Genomic DNA, 20,753 nt, shown 5'->3' with positions numbered 1-20,753 from the left:
TTGGTAACACAGACTATATTTCTCCATTTCCTGGATGCCGTTCTGCCCCCAGATTTGGGCAAACCATCTTGAAGGTGATGCTGCAGTGGCGTTTTTAAATGTTTCCATGTAGGACTAGAGCAGAGGAAACCCAGACCAATGAGCTGCTCTCTTGGGAGACCGGGTACCGCCACACAGATCTGTATTTCTGTTTCAGTACATCAATTAGAAACTTCACTTTCTCATCCCCTAATCTTTTGGCAAACAGGCAGACTGACACATTGGTAATGAACTGTTGTTCAAAGTCAGAGTTCAAAGGGGTATTGAGAAGATTCTGTCTGCAAAGCGAGATGGGAAATGTTGACAAGCGTCTTACCACGCGGATGTCAGGCTAAGGAACTGGAGCTTTGACAGAGTCATGTATCGGGGATGAGATCTGGTCTGCAATGTGTCTGCATATTTGCTTAGGGTTTAAATATTCCCCCATACCTGCAATTTCAGTTCACTTTGGTTCCAAAATCATCCATTGAGTGCCTCCTAGATACCGGGCATGGAAGCCCTGAACCAGAGGACACAGAAAGAGGAGTGAGACACAGCTGCTTCCCAGGCAGAGGGGTGACAGGCATAGGCAAGGGTTTTTGAGGTGGTAAGAGATCCAGATGACGTGCCAAGAGAACTCGCTGGTTGAGTCCAACATCTCGACTCACAGCCACCTGAGATGTGGAAGATGCAGGGGCCCCGTCCATCCTGAAGGTCCAGCCTCCAGCAGCTGGAGATGTCGAAGAGGAAGGGGGGCGCCCCCAGCTCTTCCTGGTCATCCCGTTGCTGTTAGAGTGATGCATACATATCTTTCACGAAATTTGTCCCCAGAGCATGTGGTTCTGGGTTTTAGGCACACAAAATTTCCTTGGTCACAATGACTTAGCAGCATTAGAAAAGTGAGAATCTAATAAATTCAAAACGTGTTTTTTTCTTTTTCTTCCTCCCCTCCCCACCTTCCCCTCTCCCTCCTCCTTCTCTCCCTCCCCCATCCATCACCCCCAGCCTGCTGCGGATCCACAGGTGGGCTGAGAATTTCGCGGGGAACCCAGCGGACGCCCATCTTGGCTCTAGGTGCTGCCAGCCATCCTAGGCTGCTCGGCTGCCAAGCGCACCCGCGTCCCTCTAGCCCCGGGCGCCTGCGACCGAGCAGCTCTGAGAGCCTGGCTCCCAGCATTGGGCTGCCCGCGGCTGCTGGTGGTGAGCGATGATGGCAGAGCGGCTGCAGCCAAGGCCAGTGGCAGGGCCGGGCCATCGTGCTGCCGTGCAGGAAGCCGCGCTGACAGGTGACTGACGGCTTCTGGTCCTGCAGCCAGCAGCTGGACGCCGGCGGCAAGATGCCGGATGCAGGACGGGCCTGCTACGGGCCTCTCCATCCTGCCTGCTCTGCTGACAGCTGGCGAGCCATCCCCTGGCAGCCAGCACCGCTGCAGAGACAGCGAGAGAAAATGGGATGAGGACTCCTACAGCATCCCGGGCTGCGGTGGGGAGAGGCCTGCATGAGCGGACCTGTGGCAGGTCTCATAAAGCTCTTTCCCCTCCCCATAACTCGGTCATCTTCAGGAAGATTCAGTGACGAAGCTATTGATCTGTGACACGTAACCTGATTTCACAAGGAAAGCTCTCCGGATGCCGAATCCACTTGCGGGTCCCACGGCAAACTTCGGTCAGCATCGCCGCTGCTTTTCCAGCACCTCGGCCATCTTCACAACACTCCCAGAGTCTTGGGGTAGATGTGCTCCCCCAGGAGCAGAGAAAGGACACAAAGGGACAAGGGACACAGGCCTGGGAACCATGGCGTCTTTGGGATCCGTCACCAAGGAGCAGTTGCAGCTGCCCCGAGGAGCCTCCCGTCAGCAACATCCTTTCCCTCAGCTGTGTTTGAAGCTCTTTAGGGGGCCCATGGAGCAGTGGCGTCTGCTCTGGAGGGGGGCTCAGCGCGTGCATCTCATGCCACTTTCGCAGTTGTTTCTCTGGTCTTGTCACGCGCACACTGGCAGCCACACCTTTGCCTCTGAACTAACCATACTCCTCTCTTTGTGACCAAGGTAAGGCATGGCCAAGGAGCAGCAATAGCAAATGAGGCATCACCAAAGGCCATCAAGAAAAGCAGGTGAATTGCAAGTGCCTGGGGGTGCGCTGAGCGGTCACCCACCTGCTGGTGAGGGCCCGGGTCTCCCGTGCAGGTTGCACAACATGGAATAAAAGGTGTTAGAACACTGGGGACAGAAGTGACTCCTGAGTGTTGCCGTGATTTCTGACACATATTAAGGAGGAAAGGCTGCCCTTGGCCCTAGCTTCCTCCCCCACTATTTGCAGGTACACTTGAGAGAAACTCTCGCAGAAACTCTTACCTTTGGGAAGGTAAGACCAAGTCTGCTCGAAAGCCAGGAGATGAAGAAAATGACCTCTACAGGTCCTTCCCATGTATGTTTCTAGGAAATGAACAGAATTTCTTGTTAAGTATTTGTTAAAGATTGCAGACAAGTATCACTGGAGATACAATTCAATTAATACAAACTAAGCTGACTGCACTTCATTTCCAAAGATGCTTGATTTCATAAAGATCGTTTAAACCCTAGAAATTGAAAGGCTCTATTCAGGAGGCCCCTATCTTGATCTCAAGAAGCTAAAACCTAGAAAGACCCTGTATCAATAATCAAAATGTCACAATTTCCTAAAAAGGTGACCAGTGGCTCCTCTGACCTGGGATTAGCACTGAAATCTCTGTTCGTGAGCAAGACGTTTTCATGACTCTGCATAGACCCATCGGTGCTTTGTAGCTCTTAGGTGTGCCTAAAGGGATCTTTTATTTCTTATCTAAATTCAAAATGAGGAATTGCTTAAACAAACAAAAAACTCAAACAAAAACAAGGAATCGGTGTGTTTTGTTAGAGATGTTTAAAAAGAAAAGTTTCCTGAACTTTGTGGGAGCCTCTGAACACACACACAACAGAGCCAGGAAGGGAACTCGAGTTGGCCTATGCAGCTCTCTGCTGTCATCAGGTCTAGAGTCTGTGGTCAGCCTGTTAACCAACACCTGTTTTTCCAGAAGACTGGACAAGATTTTCTCCAGCACATTCCTCTCCATAGAATATCATGGTGGGCCCCATTTTTGTCATGCAGGTGAAACACATATACTATTTTTAGAAATTGCAAATTAAGTAAAATCATATTTCCACCATAACTCTGCTAACTCCATTACTGAGGAACGGGTTACAAATGCTTTATCATCAACTCAGTAATTCTTGTTAAGAGCAATAGTGTCCGTTGGTCAGCTCACAGCTAAGAGCCTATAGTCAAGTGCTGGACTCTCTAGAAGAATAATGCATCCATCCAGCATTTACGTTACTATTTTTCCCATCAGTACTCTGTTGAGCTTGGCTTGCTAATAAGCCGCCCAAGAAGTAGGAGGAAAGACAGGAAACTGAGGTTAAGGGGTGTTGAATAAGAAAGGAGTCATATTATTCTTTCCTCCGTGGGTTTAATTATGGTAACTAACACAGAAAACCTGGTGAATCCACAGAGGCTTTATTTTCCTTCACGACAAGACTGTCAATATTTCCATGAGGTCTTCACTCTACAGTTTTCACCAGTTTTCATAAACCCAATCATCAATATACTTGTAACTGAGAAAACGAAATCCAATCTTACACTGGCTTCTGTTGGTCCAAATGACATCTCAAGTTTATCTAATTCTCTGCATCTCTGTGACTGCAGCCCTGATGGCCTCTGAGCTGGAATCTTCCTCTCCTGTTCCCTCCAATCCATCCTACACACAAGCTGAAACAGCCTAACGCAAGTTACAGACATCAATTTCAGGCAGGCATGAAATATTAGATATTAATTTTGTTTCTATCTCAGTTCAGTTTCTTTTCTTCCATAAGACCCCATCATCTTGGTCACCCCACTCTATTGTAATTCTCTGAATAATACTGATTCATTGTCTGTGTTCCCAAACTGAATAAATTAAGAAGTTTTCTTCTGAACACCTCACAAGTTAGTGAAGGATGAAGACACATAAATAAAAGTTCAGCCAAGGTAGACTATGATAAGTGATACTATGGAAGGAAAAACTAAATCCTGTGAAATATATTCAAGAAGGAGAGAACAACTTGGACAGGAATTTGTCATCTAATTTGTCATCACTATTTAACTTCTGACTCTGGGTCAACCTGCAAATTTAATAAATATGAATTCACGTCTCATTCAGGTCAGTGGCAAAACACTGAGAGGACGGAGAGAGGAGCAAACATGTTCACGAGAAGAACTCATTAGTCAACCCTCTTTAAGTAAAATAATTATTTATGTTTTTTAAAAACATTAGAAAGTGTTAATGATAGTTTAGGGCAATATCAAGGAGCTTTATATGGGTTTTCTCAAGTATCCTGACAACAGCCCTATGCGTTAGGTGCAATCAGACTTCACTTGCATGCAAAGAAGCAGGCTCAAGTAGTTAAATACCCTATAAGTGTTGGTGTCAGAAGGTGAACTTGAGAATTCTAACTCTAGTGCTCACATCTTCAACCAATGTGCTCTGTAAGTTTACGGTGAGATTTAAATTGGGAAGGATGCAGAAGAAGGGAAATCCAAGGTATATGATATGAGAATATAAAACCACCCATTCACTTAACGAGATGCCCCCCCATACTTTATGAGGTTTTCCCCACCTCTGTCCCAAAGATCTAAAACCCGAGGCTTTGCTAATTTAAGTAAAAAGCCATACCTACATCATAACTAGAAGACAGATAATGCACAAACGTCAAACTACCCAAAGGTAGAAAAATACCCCCGCCCAGTGCACCATCTCACACTCCACTGCATGTTTTTGTGGCAAACAAGGGAAGTCCAAGAAAAACGTCACGGGAGAGAAAAGAGGGCAGCTAGCTGCGGGCCAGAGCTGGTCCCCAAATACCACAAGACAGAGAAAATCCATTACGTGCGCAAGATAAAACAGGTCCTGAAAGATCAGAAGCTACAAAAAGGGACCAATGAACGCAATCCATTCGAGGCGGTGGTCTTTGGAAGACACTGCTTCTGTGGAAAGAAGGGAATCGGGGGCACACTGTGAATAGTGGGTGTAAAAGGGAAAGCGAACAAAATGGGTAAATTATGGCCCTGTGATAATACCTCCACTGATGGAAATTCTCCTGAAGAAACAACCACAGTGCAAAAGAAAACTATAGCACAATACTCCAAACTGGCTAATATCCTTGCAATCATTTGGGGAAATGAAAGACCATCTTGCATCAGAATATCACCATTTTGCAGCCATCCTAGTAATGATTCCACCACCGGTGATGTGTACCCAATGGATGCTAAAACCTGGGGGTGAAAGTTTAATGAGGAACAGGATAATTACACGGTCACAAAATATCTCCCTATAAACACTGACTAATTATAAAAGGTACCTTGAAATTAATTTTGCTGTAGAAAACAGTGACTTCACGGTGGAGAAATTGCAGAGACCGCATTAACCAGATAATCAAATGGCCCTTTCAACATCATAGTCTTCGCGTATCACATACTGTGAAAAACACATCGTTCTTGTGAAGTGAAAACAATACAGAGTCAGAATCTAATGATAGGGCTTCCCTGGTGGCACAGTGGTTGGGGGTCCGCCTGCCGCTGCAGGGGACACGGGTTCGTGCCCCAGTCCAGGAAGATCCCACATGCCGCGGAGCGGCTGGGCCCGTGAGCCATGGCCGCTGAGCCTGCGCGTCCAGAGCCTGTGCTCTGAAACGGGAGAGGCCACAACAGTGAGAGGCCCGAGTACCGCAAAAAAAAAAGAATCTAATGATAAGAACCATCAGACAAATCCAAATCAAGGTTCATTCTATAAATAAATGACTTGTGCACAGTAAAAATATCAAGATCATGAAAGACAAGGAAAAACTAATGGACACTCCAGATTAGAAGACACTAAGAGCCATGATAAGGGAATACAACTTTTGGTCCCAGATTTTTTTCCGATAAAGGACACTATTAGGAAAACTGGTGTTTTGAATAAGAGCTGTAGATTAGCTAATAGTACAATACCATTATTAAATTTCTTAATTTTTATATTTGTACCAAAAGAGAATGTCTTTGCTTTTAGTAAGTGACCATTGGAGTATTTAAGGGTAAAAGGGAATAATATCTGTCATTTACTCTCAAATGGTTTAGAAAAAGAAGTAAATACAGATATAGATAAAGATACAGAGAGAAAAAATGATAAAGCAAATGTGACAAAATGTTAACATTTGAGGAATCTGGGTGGGGGGAAGGTCTACAGGTATTCGTTGACTCATTTGTACAACTCTTCTGCACGTCTAAAATTATGCCAAAATTATAAGTAAAAAACATATAAATTAGAACTTGTCACTTCCGTGATAAAATAGTCCAGTCCAGTGACTTCCCATTGATTTTCCATTGAAATAAATTTCCCATTAAAATAAAGTCTGTGAGATTATTTCAAAAGTATGCGCAGGGCACACTCTAAAATATATACCATTTTTGTATAAAATCACACATATGAAAAGATTATTTCATTGCCAGTTTTAGACCAAATACCAAAGTTGCTGCTGCTCCATGGTTGTTCTTCCTCTGTATTTCCACTTCTAAAATTTCTTCAATTTCCCTAACATACAATAGTTTGATTTTTGTTGTTGTTTTTTTTTTGTTTTTACCATTTTCTGTAATCATTTCCAACTGCTTTAAAGCCAGGTGAACGTTTACCAGTCTTTATTCAGATCAGTAATATCTCTTAATTAAGTACCATCTGTAAACTTCATGAATTTGTTGTTTTATCTTCTTCTACTGGATCATAAATTAAGAGATAAATTAAAGCAAGTCCAAATAGCAAGTGTAGAGGTAGACCAGGAACCCTCCTCACTACTGAATACAAGATCATTTATGATTGTCCTATGTTTATAGCCTTTCTGAGCTGTTATTCTAATTATATACACAAGACTATTTGTGTCAATGTGGGCTGTGTCTGCATCTTCCATAAGAAAGTATTTGGTACTTCCCTAAAGTACTACATGTAGAATCACACCAAATCCCTTAAACAATCCCTTGTTTTACAGTATGATGCAAAAACAAAAAAAGGAAAGGAAACAAGACATTTATTGGCACTTCATAATTGGCTTTTATATTAATTAAACTACTCGTCAACTCTCTTTTTCTGGAAATGTGATTACAAGTTCTATCTCTACAACATCCTCTCCAACTATTTTATTCATCACAAAGGTTTGTGAAGTACCTACCATGTTCAAGACATCTTGCTTGATACAAGAACTGAATGAAAACTGTGTAAGACATCATTCCTGCCCTCATGAAACATTCTTTGGCTCCATATGCTGGATGTATCTCTTTCACAGCATTTATCACATTCCTTTATGAGAGTTTATTTCCATTCCTGACTTTCCCATTTGATGGAAATGTGCAGATTTTGGTCTTTTATCTCTGCATCAAGTGGTCCTTTATCTCTAGTCAATGTCTCATTCCAGCATTAGAAAACTTAGTTAAAATTAAATGAAATAGAGTGAAGTAAGTCAGAAAGAAAAACACAAATACTGTAGATTTCCACATATATATGGAATCTAGAAAAATGGTACTGAAGAACCTAGTGGCAGGGCATAAATAGAGACACAGACGTAGAGAATGGACTTGTGGACACGGGGGGAAAGGGGAGGGTGGGACGAACAGAGAAAATAGCACTGACATATATACACTACCATATGTAAAATAGTTAGCTAGTGGGAAGCTGCTGTATAGCACAGGGAGCTCGGCTCAGTGCTCTGTGATGACCTAGAGGGGTGGGATGGGTAGGTGGGAAGGAGATCCAACAGGGAGGGGATATATGTATACATATAGCTGATTCACTTTGTTGTATAGAAGAAGCTAACACAACATTGTAAAGCAATTATAATCTAATAAAGATGTAAAATAAATAAATAAAAAGTAAGACAAAAAAATTAAATGAAATAAATGCATGAGGGTTCTTCTTGGCTGGGCAGAAGGTAAGAGATCAAAAGGGCTGATGCAAAGAGTCTGCTTGCATGAAAGTGAAGAGTCTACGAGCACACGAGTGTTTGTGGGACAGGAGAAGCAGAGACAGCACAATTCCTCTGACACAGCCCCGTCCACCCGACCCCTCCAGCAGGAATCAGAGAGGCGCCTCTGCAGGGTGTGTAGGGCAAACACACCTCTGGAGAGGAAGACATGGTGCCCAAGACACACAACAATTAAGGGTCTGGTCTCAAAAGTTTAGTACCTCTGATCTGGACTGGTGTGAGGTGAGGAGTGGATGGTGGGGTGTTGTGTGGGGAAGGGACCAGGCATCAAAAAGCACAACTTCCCCTTCTTCTTCGGAACCTCCTCCCACCCTCCACCACCCCCTCTTAGAATAAAGCAGAAGAGGCAGAGCTCCCCTAACAGAAATGCAAGTCTAAAGAAGATGGGTAGAACCATGTTTTACGTTCTGTTTTAAAGGAATGGTGTAGACAGTGTGTAGGGATGGCTGGTCAGAGAATGAGAAGGTCCTGGACATGGAAAATATTTCTCAACTGCTTACTTCACTCAGAGTTTCTGGGAAAAAAGACTGACTCCTATATCATCAGCAGTGAAGTATCATCAGGCCCCTTGGGTCTCCACTGTGACGAGCTGAAATCCAGACTCCTTACTTATATCTGGGTAAAAATATAAATAAGCTTCAAAGTCAATATGCCTCCTTTCCCATTAAGACATTAAGACATCCTGGTACATTTGATTTTTTAAATAAGCAAATCATATACGTGATTATATCCCATGTTTCATGGGAAAGTCCTAGAAACTATGGATAAGTATGACCCAAATCTATAACAAAATTTAAATCTATTAATTGATTTATTTATTCAACGAGTATTTATTAAGTGCTCGTTATGTACAAGGCAGTCTGTTTGCAACTAGGAAAACAGAAATGAATAAGAGCATATAATTGAATTTAAACCTCTCCTATTTTCTTATATTTTGAAGGAGAAGAGGAAGGTTATGGAAATGACAACGTATGGGAGACTGGATTAAATAATTTCAGCTATATTCTGCTTACGTGAGATATACTTAATATAGGATACTGCAACTTAGAAAATAAAGGTATTATAAAAACATACCAGGGAAAGAGCAAAGTCAGTATAGTTTTATTAATATTAGACAAGATAGGTGATAACACACACACAAAAATCACTAGATATTTCAATTTACTGGGTAGATAAAAAATATTTCTAAATTCATATGCCTCTAAAAACATTGTTTTTGAATTTATAAGGCAAAGTTGTTTAACAGCACTACAAGAAGAGATTTACAAATCTACCATCATAATGGCAGTGTTAATATATCTCTCTTAGTATACCATCAGGCAACAATTTCAGCACAGCCAAGTTAACAAGTCTCATCTAATGAGTATGCGTCAAATGCCACAGCCATCATCAGAAGACCTGGTATTATTTTCAGCGATGCGTCAACCATTTAGAAAAATTAACTATGTATTAATTTATAAGACTTGGAATACAAGGGAACTTCCTGAACCTTGACAAAGGGTTTATGAAAACCACTACTAAGCACCATTTAAACCATAAAATGTATTAGAAGAATTTCCTTTAAATTAAGAACAAGACAGAGATGCCTGCTAACGCATCTTCTATTTAACATTATTTTGGAAATCCTAGCCTGCCCAATAAGTTCAGAAAGCGAAAGTAAACATATAAGGAAAGAAAACTTATTGTTCTTAGATTATATTATTTCCTCCATAGAATACTACTGAAATCTACAGATTAATTTTTTGAATTGACAGGATGATTTAGTAAAACTGCTGGACAAAAAAAAAAAAAAAAAAACTTACAAAAATAACTTGCATTTCTACACATAAGCAAAGTTCCAGATATTAGAAAGAGATGTCACCACGATGTCAATAAGAATATAAGAATTCTAGAAACAAATCAAAAAAAAGTATTCAAGATTTGATGGAGAAGATTAGTAAAGGTAGGACAATTACCTAAATAAATAGACATACCACATTTATGAGCAGGAAAACTGAACACAGGCCATCCTCACTTTTAATGTTTCTCATACGCACACATTTTTTATGACTCCAGTTTAGTTCAAAAGCACCCATCCACCAACCTCACAGTTCAAATGACTGTTCCCACCGTCTATTTTCTGAGAGTAACTGGATAGATACAAACTGCTACTAGGTCTTCGGTCCACACATCATGACATACATAACAGATGCGCATCATGGTCAGTGACCAATCACATAGTTTCTTCCAAAGTCTGTTAGTGATTAGTCACTGCACATCTGTCACTCAGTTCACGCACAGAGAGCAGGGCTCGGGCTTGTCTACTTGGCTCCCAGTAATAAACCCACATGTCGTTTTACAAAAATGGATAATTGAAGGAGGAAATTGTCCAACAAAGATAAAAGTGCAGTGTATTCATTTCCTGTTGCTGCTGCAACAAATTGCCACAAATTCTGTGGCTTAAAACTACACAAATGTATCCTCTTATGGTTCTGGAGGTCAGGAGTCTGCAATGAATCTTACAGGGCTGACATCAAGAAGTAAGCAGAGCTGGCTCCTTCAGGAAGCTGCAGGGGAGCACCTATTCCCTGCCTCTTCCAGCTTCCAGAGGCTGCCTTGCTACCCCCTGGCTCACAGCCACATCGCTTCAACCTCTTCTGTCTTCACATCACCTTCTCTCTCTGATCTCCTGTCTCCTGTGATTCCATCAGGTCCACCTGGATAATGCAGAGTCATCTCCCCGCCTCAGGATCCTTAACTTAATCTCACCTGCAGAAGCCCTTTTGCCATAGAAGGTAGTATTCACAAATCCTGGGGATTAGGACGTGGGTAGCCAGCCTGCCGTGCAGCAAAGAAACAAACGTGAAACTGGATGTGATTGGAAGACAGCTGACCATGGGAATGTTGACACTGCCACTTTCTGAGAGGTTTTAGATAGGCAGCCAGAGGAACTTAGTGGAGGTAAGTTATCAACATAAGTGAGGAATATGGTTGTGACACAGTCCCAGGAGAAGTGAAAGACCTCTCAGAAATGTTCCACAACAATAAGAGTATGTAGAGCAAAATGTTGGACATCTATCCAAACTTAGAAATGAGGATGAAAATCCTTCAAGGCATGGATGAGATACTTCATAAGTTCTATGATGAGAAGTAAGCATACACAGTTCCACCTATTAAGATTTTTAGGAGAAAAAAGAAAAAACACGTTACTTCTCAATGTTTCTCGTGTTTCTAATTACTATGTACTAAGTAAACATTAATTTTACAATTTTCTGACTTTCTATATATTTACAATTGGCAATGAAAGAAGTTTTAATGTTTCGACACAAAGTTTTAAAGGTCACAGAACCATCATGATTATCAAGATGGCTTTGCAAGTTTCAGCTGAAACCCCCAACATTTTACACCTCCAAAGCCCTGCAAAGTCAGGGCTGCCCAAAGTGTAAATGCCAACCTGGGGAGAGGCTGGCACCGCTCATAATAGATCTTAGTTTAAGGTAAACAAGATGGCATGATTTTGGTAGACGGATAACTACAGGTCTCGAACAGACCACACAGGTATGGAAATTGATATTGCATATTTCCTAGGAAAGGATAAATTACTCCAGATGGAAAAAGTAACTAGACTTGAAAGGCAAATCTAAAACTTTCAGAAAAAATGTACAAAAGAAATCATTCTAACAAAGATAAGAAATGGTTTCTTCATAAAGCCCTAAGGGAAAACACCGATATACTGGACTTAATTAAAATTAAAAATTTCTGTTAATCAAAAATCACAGTAAGGAGAGTGAGAAGACAAGGTACAAAATGAATCCATACGCAGCAGATGCAACTTAAAAAGTCTTATTACCCAGAATATATAAAGAACTTCTATAAAACAGAGAGAGAATATCCACTCAAAAGAAAATTGTACAAAAGGCCCTAACAGACAGTTCACAGAAAAAGAAAACTAAACAGACAATAAACATATGCAATCAAGAATATATGCCTTGGGCTTCCCTGGTGGCGCAGTGGTTGAGAGTCCGCCTGCCGATGCAGGGGACACGGGTTCGTGCCCCGGTCCAAGAGGATCCCACATGCCGCGGAGCGGCTGGGCCCGTGAGCCATGGCCGCTGAGCCCACGCGTCCGGAGCCTGTGCTCCGCAACGGGAGCGGCCACAACGGTGAGAGGCCCGAGTACCACAAAAAAAAAAAAAAAAAAAAGAATATATGCCTTAATACCACATCATCCAGAGTGGCAAAAATTGTGAAGTTCTAACAACAGTTGACAAGGAGCTAAAGCAATGAGAACCCTCACGTACTGCTGATGACGGTGTAAATACATCAAAGAACTCTGGGGAAAATTTGACATTACTTTAAAATTTTATTATCTGCCTACTTCATGATCCAGCAATTACATTCGCGGCCACACACCCTCGAGAATGTCACCCAAAGGTACACCAGGGGACCAACAGAATAAACAGAGATCCCTGCTGGTATTCAAAAAGAGAGGCAGAACCAAGCGTCCACGCAGAGGGATGGACAAAATAGACACAGATGCATCCACGCAAAGGGCCAGTGATGGGAAAGGATGGTGTCATGGCTACAGGTGCCCTTTGGGATAAACAGGGAAACAAAGATGAAAAGGGCAAGTCAGAGAGAATACCTATGCGATTCCATTATATAAGGTCCCAAAATAGGCAACGCTAAAGTGTATGTTGCTTAAAAAACTCATACACACACACACACACACACACACACGCGCACACAGTAAAACTCAAACAAAAGAAAAACAAACATAAAATTTACTGTGGTGGCCCCTGGATGGACGGTAAGAGTGAAAGAATTCAGAAGAGGTGCACAGTGGGTTCAGAGGTGTTGGTGATGTTCTATTTCTTAAGTTTGGTGGTGGGCACATAGAGGTGTGTTTCTTTTATGTAATAGATATATATATGCATTTTTATATATAGCATAAATATATGCATATATATGGATAGATTATATATATACTTTTATATATGAACTTTTTTCAAACCAAAAAATATGTTTTAAAATTTTGAACGCTTAATAAATCATTCTGCTTAGAAGGCTCCCCAAATATAATGATAATAAGCACAGGGTTTTGTGGAGACTGAAAAACCGCGTCATTGCAAAGGTCCTGGGTAGAACACTGAGCCGAGCCGGGCCACCAGGAACATCCATCCCTCCCGGGTGGGAGCCAGCCTGGGGCAGCTCTGCCTTTGGATCCTTTCCCTTCTGGAACAGAGGGTTGTGCTCTCCATAATTTAGAAGTCTCTAATGTTGCATGTTTGGCTGGTTTTGTAACCCAACAGATGCAGCTATCTCAAACACCTGCATTCCCCAGAGGATGCTAATCCACTTACAAAATGTATAATTGATTTTTTGGTGAAATATGCAATAGACCCCGCCCTGTTTCAAATCAAGTGTTGTGCATTCATGATCGCACAGGTTGGACCTTAACTAGCCTGATTCTTTCAGTGCAAGTCTCACATTTAGACCACTTAAAGGTGAGTTTGAAGTTCTGTTCTGATCGGCCACTTGGAATAATCGTGTCTTGACCATGGAACCACCAGCTGTCCCAGGAGGTCAGGTGAGATGAGACCACATAAAATCACGGCTGGTCCTTTGAGTGAAACTCCCACACATTTCCTGGAGCTACTAAGTAGGTTCGTATGCATAGATCTGTTCAAGGCTTTGTGGAAAAAGTATTTTTTGCTGAATGAAATGATGTGACTTCCATGTGGAAATTTTACTCAAAACACAGACGCTGAGTCTGGAAACCATTTGAGTGAACACTGTGGGTGAAGCCCCTTGAAGATGACACTGGCCTCCTCCTTTATGTCAAACCATTTCTCTGCTACCTTTTAAAACTTAGCAACTACAGCGGGCACCATCTCCTAGCTCTCAACTCTACTGCCTCTACCATGGTAACCGGACACTGCATAGCACAATCTTATACGTATACTATTGTTCCTAAGAGCCCCCATATTTGTGAGACTGTCTCCCCGATAGGACTGAAAGTCATGGAATGTAAATCAAGCTACAGGATAGTGGCTCCCAGTAAAAGAACTTTTATGATTAAAATACACACGCCCGGGCTTCCCTGGTGGCGCAGTGGTTGGGAGTCCGCCTGCCGATGCAGGGGACGCGGGTTCGTGTCCCGGTCCGGGAGGATCCCACATGCCGCGGAGCAGCTGGGCCCATGAGCCATGGCCGCTGAGCCTGCGCGTCCGGAGCCTGTGCTCCGCAACGGGAGAGGCCACAACAGTGAGAGGCCTGCGTACCGCAAAAATAAATAAATAAATAAAATACACACGCCCTTCTGAACGCCCTGCACTATAAAGCATGTGGAATCTCTGAATTAATCCGCACGACCTAATTCACAGGGGTGGAGTGGGTGAGGGGTGATAAACTCAGCCCCACTGAACAAACTCTCCTGCAGCACCGTCAAGGCTTAAGACAACGGGCCGGAGAGTCAGTGACCTCAGCCACTCAGACCGGCTTGTCATTTTACTTCCCTACCCAAGACGTTTTGTTTTCCTCCACCTACGTTTCCTCATCTCTAGAGTGGAGATGATCATGCCTATGTCACAACATCAAGTGAAATATTTATGTGTGCACGCATGTGTTCATACGTGTGTGTACATGTGTTTGCATGTGTGCATTTATGCACGTGTGTCTGCATGTATGTGTGCACAGTTTTGTGTGTGTTAGGGGTGGCTGCTGTTGCTTTCTGTTGTTACCGACTCTGCTCCTTTGAACTTCATGCAGATGCCAAAGCAACCTGAAAATTCATGTTTGGGATGAAGCCTCTGCATAAATGCTCTTCTTTAATATATTCTTGACTGTTTCTCTAGAGCCTAGCACAAGGCTTGACAGACAAGAGTCCCTCGATGAATGTGTTTGAAAGGATGTCTTTACATGTATAGAAAACACACACACACACAGTTCCATCATTCCAGAGATTCGATAAATAAAGATGCTACTCAAGAAAGTGGCAGAATGAATTGCATGGAACAATTAAATTCCCCATCAACAGACCTGGAAATGCTACTGACACACTCTTTCACACCCTTGTTGACATACATGGATTTCCATAGCATTTTGTATTTAAAAATTATGACACCAGGGGGGCCTTCAAGATGGTGGAGGAGTAAGATGTGGAGATCACTTTCCTCCCCACAAATACATCAGAAATACATCCACATGTGGAACAACTCCTACAGAACACCTACTGAACGCTGGCAGAAGACCTTGGACTTCCCAAAAGACAAGAAACTCCCCACATACCTGGGTACGGCAAAAGAAAAAGGGAAAAACAGGGCTTCCCTGGTGGCGCAGTGGTTGAGAATCTGCCTGCTAATGCAGGGGACACGGGTTCGAGCCCTGGTCTGGGAGGATCCCACATACCACAGAGCAACTAAGCCCATGTGCCACAACTACTGAGCCTGCACGTCTGGAGCCTGTGCTCCTCAACAAGACAGGCCGCGATAGTGAGAGGCCCACGCACCGCAATGAAGAGTGGCCCCCGCTTGCCACAACTAGAGAAAGCCCTCACACAGAAACGAAAACCCAACACAGTAAAAATAAATTAATTAATTAATAAACTCCTACCCCCAACATCTTCTTTAAAAAAAAAAATAAGAAAAGAAAAAGGGAAAAACAGAGACAAAAGAATAGGGAGGGGGCCTGCACCAGTGGGAGGGAGCTGTTAAGGAGGAAAAGTGTCCACACACTAGGAAGCCCCTTCGCGGGCGGAGACTGCAGGTGGCGGAGGGGGAAAGCTTCGGGGCCGCGGAGGAAAGCACAGCAACAGGGGTGCGGAGGGCAAAACAGGGAGATTCCCGCACAGAGGATCAGTGCAGACTGGCACTCACCAGCCCGAGAGGCTTGTCTGCTCACCCACCGGGGCGGGCAGGGCTGGGAGCTGAGGCTCGGGCTTCGGAGGTCAAACCCCAGGGAGAGGACTGGGGTTGGCTGCGTGAACACAGCCTGACGGGGGCTAGTGCACCACAGCTAGCCGGGTGGGAGTCCAGGAAAATGTCTGGACCTGCCAAAGAGGCAAAAGACCATTGTTTCCGGGTGTGCGAAGAGAGGGGATTCAGAGCACCACCTAAACGAGTTCCAGAGACGGGCGCGAGCCACGGAAATCAGCACGGATCCCAGAGACGGTTGGGAGACGCTAAGGCTGCTGCTGCCGCCACCAAGAAGCCTGTGTGCGAGCACAGGTCACTCTCCACACCCCCCTTCCGCGGAGCCTGAGCAGCCCGCCACTGCCAGGTCCCGGGATCCAGGGACAACTTCCCCGGGAGAACGCACGGCGCGCCTCAGGCTGGTGCAACATCACACTGGCCTCTGCCACCGCAGGCTCGCACCCCATTCCGTACCCCTCCCTCCCCCCGGCCTAAGTGAGCCAGAGCCCCCGAGTCAGCCACTACTTTAACCCCGTCCTGTCTGGGGGAAGAACAGACGCCCTCAGGCGACTTACATGCAGAGGTGGGGCCAATCCAAAGCTGAGCCCCGGGAGCTGTGCAAACAAAGAAGAGAAAGGGAAATCTCTCCCCGCAGCCTCAGGAGCAGCGGATTAAAGCTCCACAGTCAACTTGATGTACCTGCATGTGTGGAATACCTGAATACACAATGAATCATCCAAAAATTGAGGCAGTGGGCTTTGGGAGCAACTGTAGATTGGGGGTTCGCTTTCTGCATCTAATTTGTTTCTGGTTTTACGTGTATCTTAGTTTAGTATTTAAAGCTTATTATCATTGGTAGGTTTATTGATTCGGTTGCTCTTTTCCTATTTTTTTTAATATATATATTTTTTTCCTTTATTGAGTGTGCATGTGTGTGCTTCTTTGTGTGATTTTTGTCTGTATAGCTTTGCTTTTACCATTTGTCCTGGTTTCTGCCTGTCCTTTTTTTTTTTTTGTATAGTTTTTAGAGCTTGTTATCATTGGTGGATATGTTTTTTGGTTTGGTTGCTCTCTTCTTTCTTTCTTTCTTTTTTCATTACTTTTTTATTTTTAATAGTATTTTTTATTTTCATAACTTTATTTTATTTTATTTTCCTTTCTTTCTTTTTCTTTCTTTGTTTCTTTCTCTTTCTTTCTTTGCTTCTTTCTCTCTCTTTCCTTCTCTCTCTCTCTCTCTCTCTCTCTCTCTCTCTCTCTCTAACTCTCTCTCTCTCTCTCTTTCTTTCTCTCTTTCTTTTTCTCCCTTTTCTTCTGAGCCATGTGGCTGACAGGGTCTTGCTGCTCCAGTCGGGTGCCAGAACTGAGCCTCTTAGGTGGGAGAGCCGAGTTCAGGACATTGGTCCACCAGAGACCTCCCAGGCCCACGTGGAATCAAAAGGTGAAAATCTCCCAGATACCTCCCTCTCAACGCTAAGACCCAGCTCCACTCAACAACCAGCAAGCTACAGTGCTGGACACCCTATGCCAAACAACTAGCAAGACAGGAACACAACCCCACCCACTAGCAGAGAGGCTGCTTAAAATCATATTAAGTGCACAGACACGCCAAAAGACACCACTGGACTCAGTCCTGCCACCTGAAAGACAAGATCCAGCCTCATCCATCAGAACACAGGCACCAGTCCCCTCCACCAGGAAACCTACGCAACCCACTGAAACAACCTTACCAACTGAGGGCAGGCACCGAAAACAATGGGAACTATGAACCTGCAGCCTGTGAAAAGAAGACCTCACACAGTAAGTTAAGCAAAATGAGAAGACAGACAACTACACAGCAGATGAAGGAGGAAGGTAAAAACCCACCGGACCAAACAAATGACAAGGAAATAGGCAGTCTACCTGAAAAAGAATTCAGAGTAATGATAGCAAAGATGATCCAAAATCTTGGAAATAGAATGGAGAAAATACAAGAAACGTTTAAGAAGGAACTAGAAGAACTAAAGAGCAAACAAACAATGATGAACAACATAATAAATGAAATTAAAAATTCTCTAGAAGGAATCAATAGCAGAATAACTGAGGCAGAAGAACAGATAAATGACCTGGAAGATAAAATACTGGAAATAACTACTGCAGAGCTGAATAAAGAAAAAAGAACAAAAAGAATTGAGGACAGTCTCAGAGACCTCTAGGACAACATTAAACACACCAACATTCGAATTATAGGAGTCCCAGAAGAAGAAGACAAAAAGAAATGGACTGAGAAAATATTTGAAGAGATTATACTTGAAAACTTCCCTAATATGGGAAAGGAAATAGTCAAGTCAAGGAAGCACAGAGAGTCCCATACAGGATAAATCCAAGGAGAAATAGGCCAAGACACATATTAATCAAACTATCAAAAATTAAATACAAAGAAAACATGTTAAAAGCAGCAAGGGCAAAGCAACAAGTAACATACAAGGGAAAACCCATAAGGTTAACAGCTGATCTTTCAGCAGAAACTCTGCAAGCCAGAAGGGACTGGCAGGACATATTTAAAGTGATGAAGGAGAAAAACATACAATGAAGTTTACTCTACCCAGCAAGGATCTCATTCATATTTGACGGAAAAATTAAAACCTTTACAGACAAGCAAAAGCTAAGAGAATTCAGCAGCACCAAACAAGCTTTACGACAAATGCTAAAAGAACTTCTCTAGGCAGGAAACACAAGAGAAGGAAAAGACCTACAATAACAATCCCAAAACAGTAAAGAAAATGGTAATAGGAGCATACATATTGTTAACTACCTTAAATGTAAATGGATTAAATGCTCCAACCAAAAGACACAGACTGACTGAATGGACACAAAAACAGGACCCCTATATATGTTGTGTACAAGAGACCCAATTCAGAACTAGGGACATACAGACTGAAATTCAGGCGATGAAAAAAGATATTCCATGCAAATGGAAATCAAAAGAAAGCTGGAGTTGCAATTCTCATATCAGACAAAATAGACTTTAAAATAAAGACTATTACAAGAGACAAAGAAGGACACTACATAATGATCAAGGGATCAATCCAAGAAAAAGATATGACAATTATTATTATTTATGCACCCAACATAAGAGCACCTCAATACATAAGGCAAATGCTAACAGCCATAAAAGAGGAAATCAATGGTAACACTATCATAGTAGGGGCCTTTAACACTCCACTTTAACCAATGGACAGATCATCCAAAATGAAAATAAATAAGGAAACAAAAGCTTTAAATGATACATTAAACAAGATGGACTTAATTGATATTTATAGGACATTCCATCCAAAAACAACAGAATACACTTTCTTCTCAACTGCTCATGGAACATTCTCCAGGATAGATCATATCTTAGGTCACAAATCAATCCTTGGTAAATCTAAGAAAATTCAAATTGTATCAAGTATATTTGCAAACCACAATGCTATGAGACTAGATATCAATTACAGGAAAAAATCTGTAAAAGATACAAACACATGGAGGATAAAAAATACACTACTAAATAACCAAGAGATCACAGAAGAAATCAAAGAAGAAATCAAAAAATACATAGAAACAAATGACAATGAATACACAACGATGGAAAACCTATGGGACAGCAAAAGCAGTTCTGAGAGAGAAGTTTATAGTGATACAATCCTACCTCAAGAAACATCTCAAATAAACAACCTAACCTTACACCTAAAGCAATTGGAGAAAGAAGAACAAAAAACCCCCAAAGTTAGCAGAAGGAAAGAAATCATAAAGATCATATCGGAGATAAATGAAAATGAAATGAAGGAAACTATAGCAAAGATCAATAAAACTAAAAGCTGGTTCTTTGAGAAGATAAAAAAAAATTGATAAACCATTAGCCAGACTCATCAAGAAAAAAAGAAGACTCAAATCAACAGAATTAGAAATGAAAAAGGAGAAGTAACAACTGACACTGCAGAAATACAAAGGATCATGAGAGATTACTACAAGCAACTCTATGCCAATAAAATGGACAACCTAGAAGATATGGACAAATTCTTAGAAAAGCACAACGTTCTGAGACTAAACCAGGAAGAAATAGAAAATATAAACAGACCAATCACAAGCACTGAAATTGAAACTGTGATTAAAAATCTTCCAACAAACAAAAGCCCAGGACCAGATGGCTTCACAGGTGAATTCTATCAAACATTTAGAGAAGAGCTAACACCTATGCTTCTGAAACTCTTCCAAAGTATAGCAGAGTAAGGAACACTCCCAAACTCATTCTACGAGGCCACCATCACCCTGATACCAAAACCAGACAAAAATGTCACAAAAAAAGAAAACTACAGGCCACAATCACTGATGAACATAGATCCAAAAATCCTCAACAAAATACTAGCAAACAGAATACAACAGCACATTAAAAGGATCATACACCTTGATCAAGTGGGATTTATCCCAGGAATGCAAGGATTTTTCAATATACACAAATCAATCAATATGATAAATCATATTAACAAATTGAAGGAGAAAAACCATATGATAATCTCAATAGATGCAGAAAAAGTTTAGACAAAATTCAACACCCATTTATAATAAAATCACTCCAGAAAGTAGGCATAGAGGGAACTTACTTCAACATAATAAAGGCCATATACGACAAACCCACAGCCAACATGGCTCTCAATGGTGAAAAACTGAAACCATTTCCACTAAGATCTGGAAGAAGACAAGGTTGTCCATTCTCATCACTATTATTCAACATAGTTTTGGAAGTTTTTGCCACAGCAATCAGAGAAGA

Source organism: Monodon monoceros, unplaced genomic scaffold, assembly GCF_005190385.1.
Source record: "Monodon monoceros isolate NGI ecotype Baffin Bay Population unplaced genomic scaffold, NGI_Narwhal_1 Super_Scaffold_1, whole genome shotgun sequence".
Classification (NCBI taxonomy): Eukaryota; Metazoa; Chordata; class Mammalia; order Artiodactyla; family Monodontidae; genus Monodon; species Monodon monoceros.
This window is presented reverse-complemented; position numbering follows the sequence as displayed.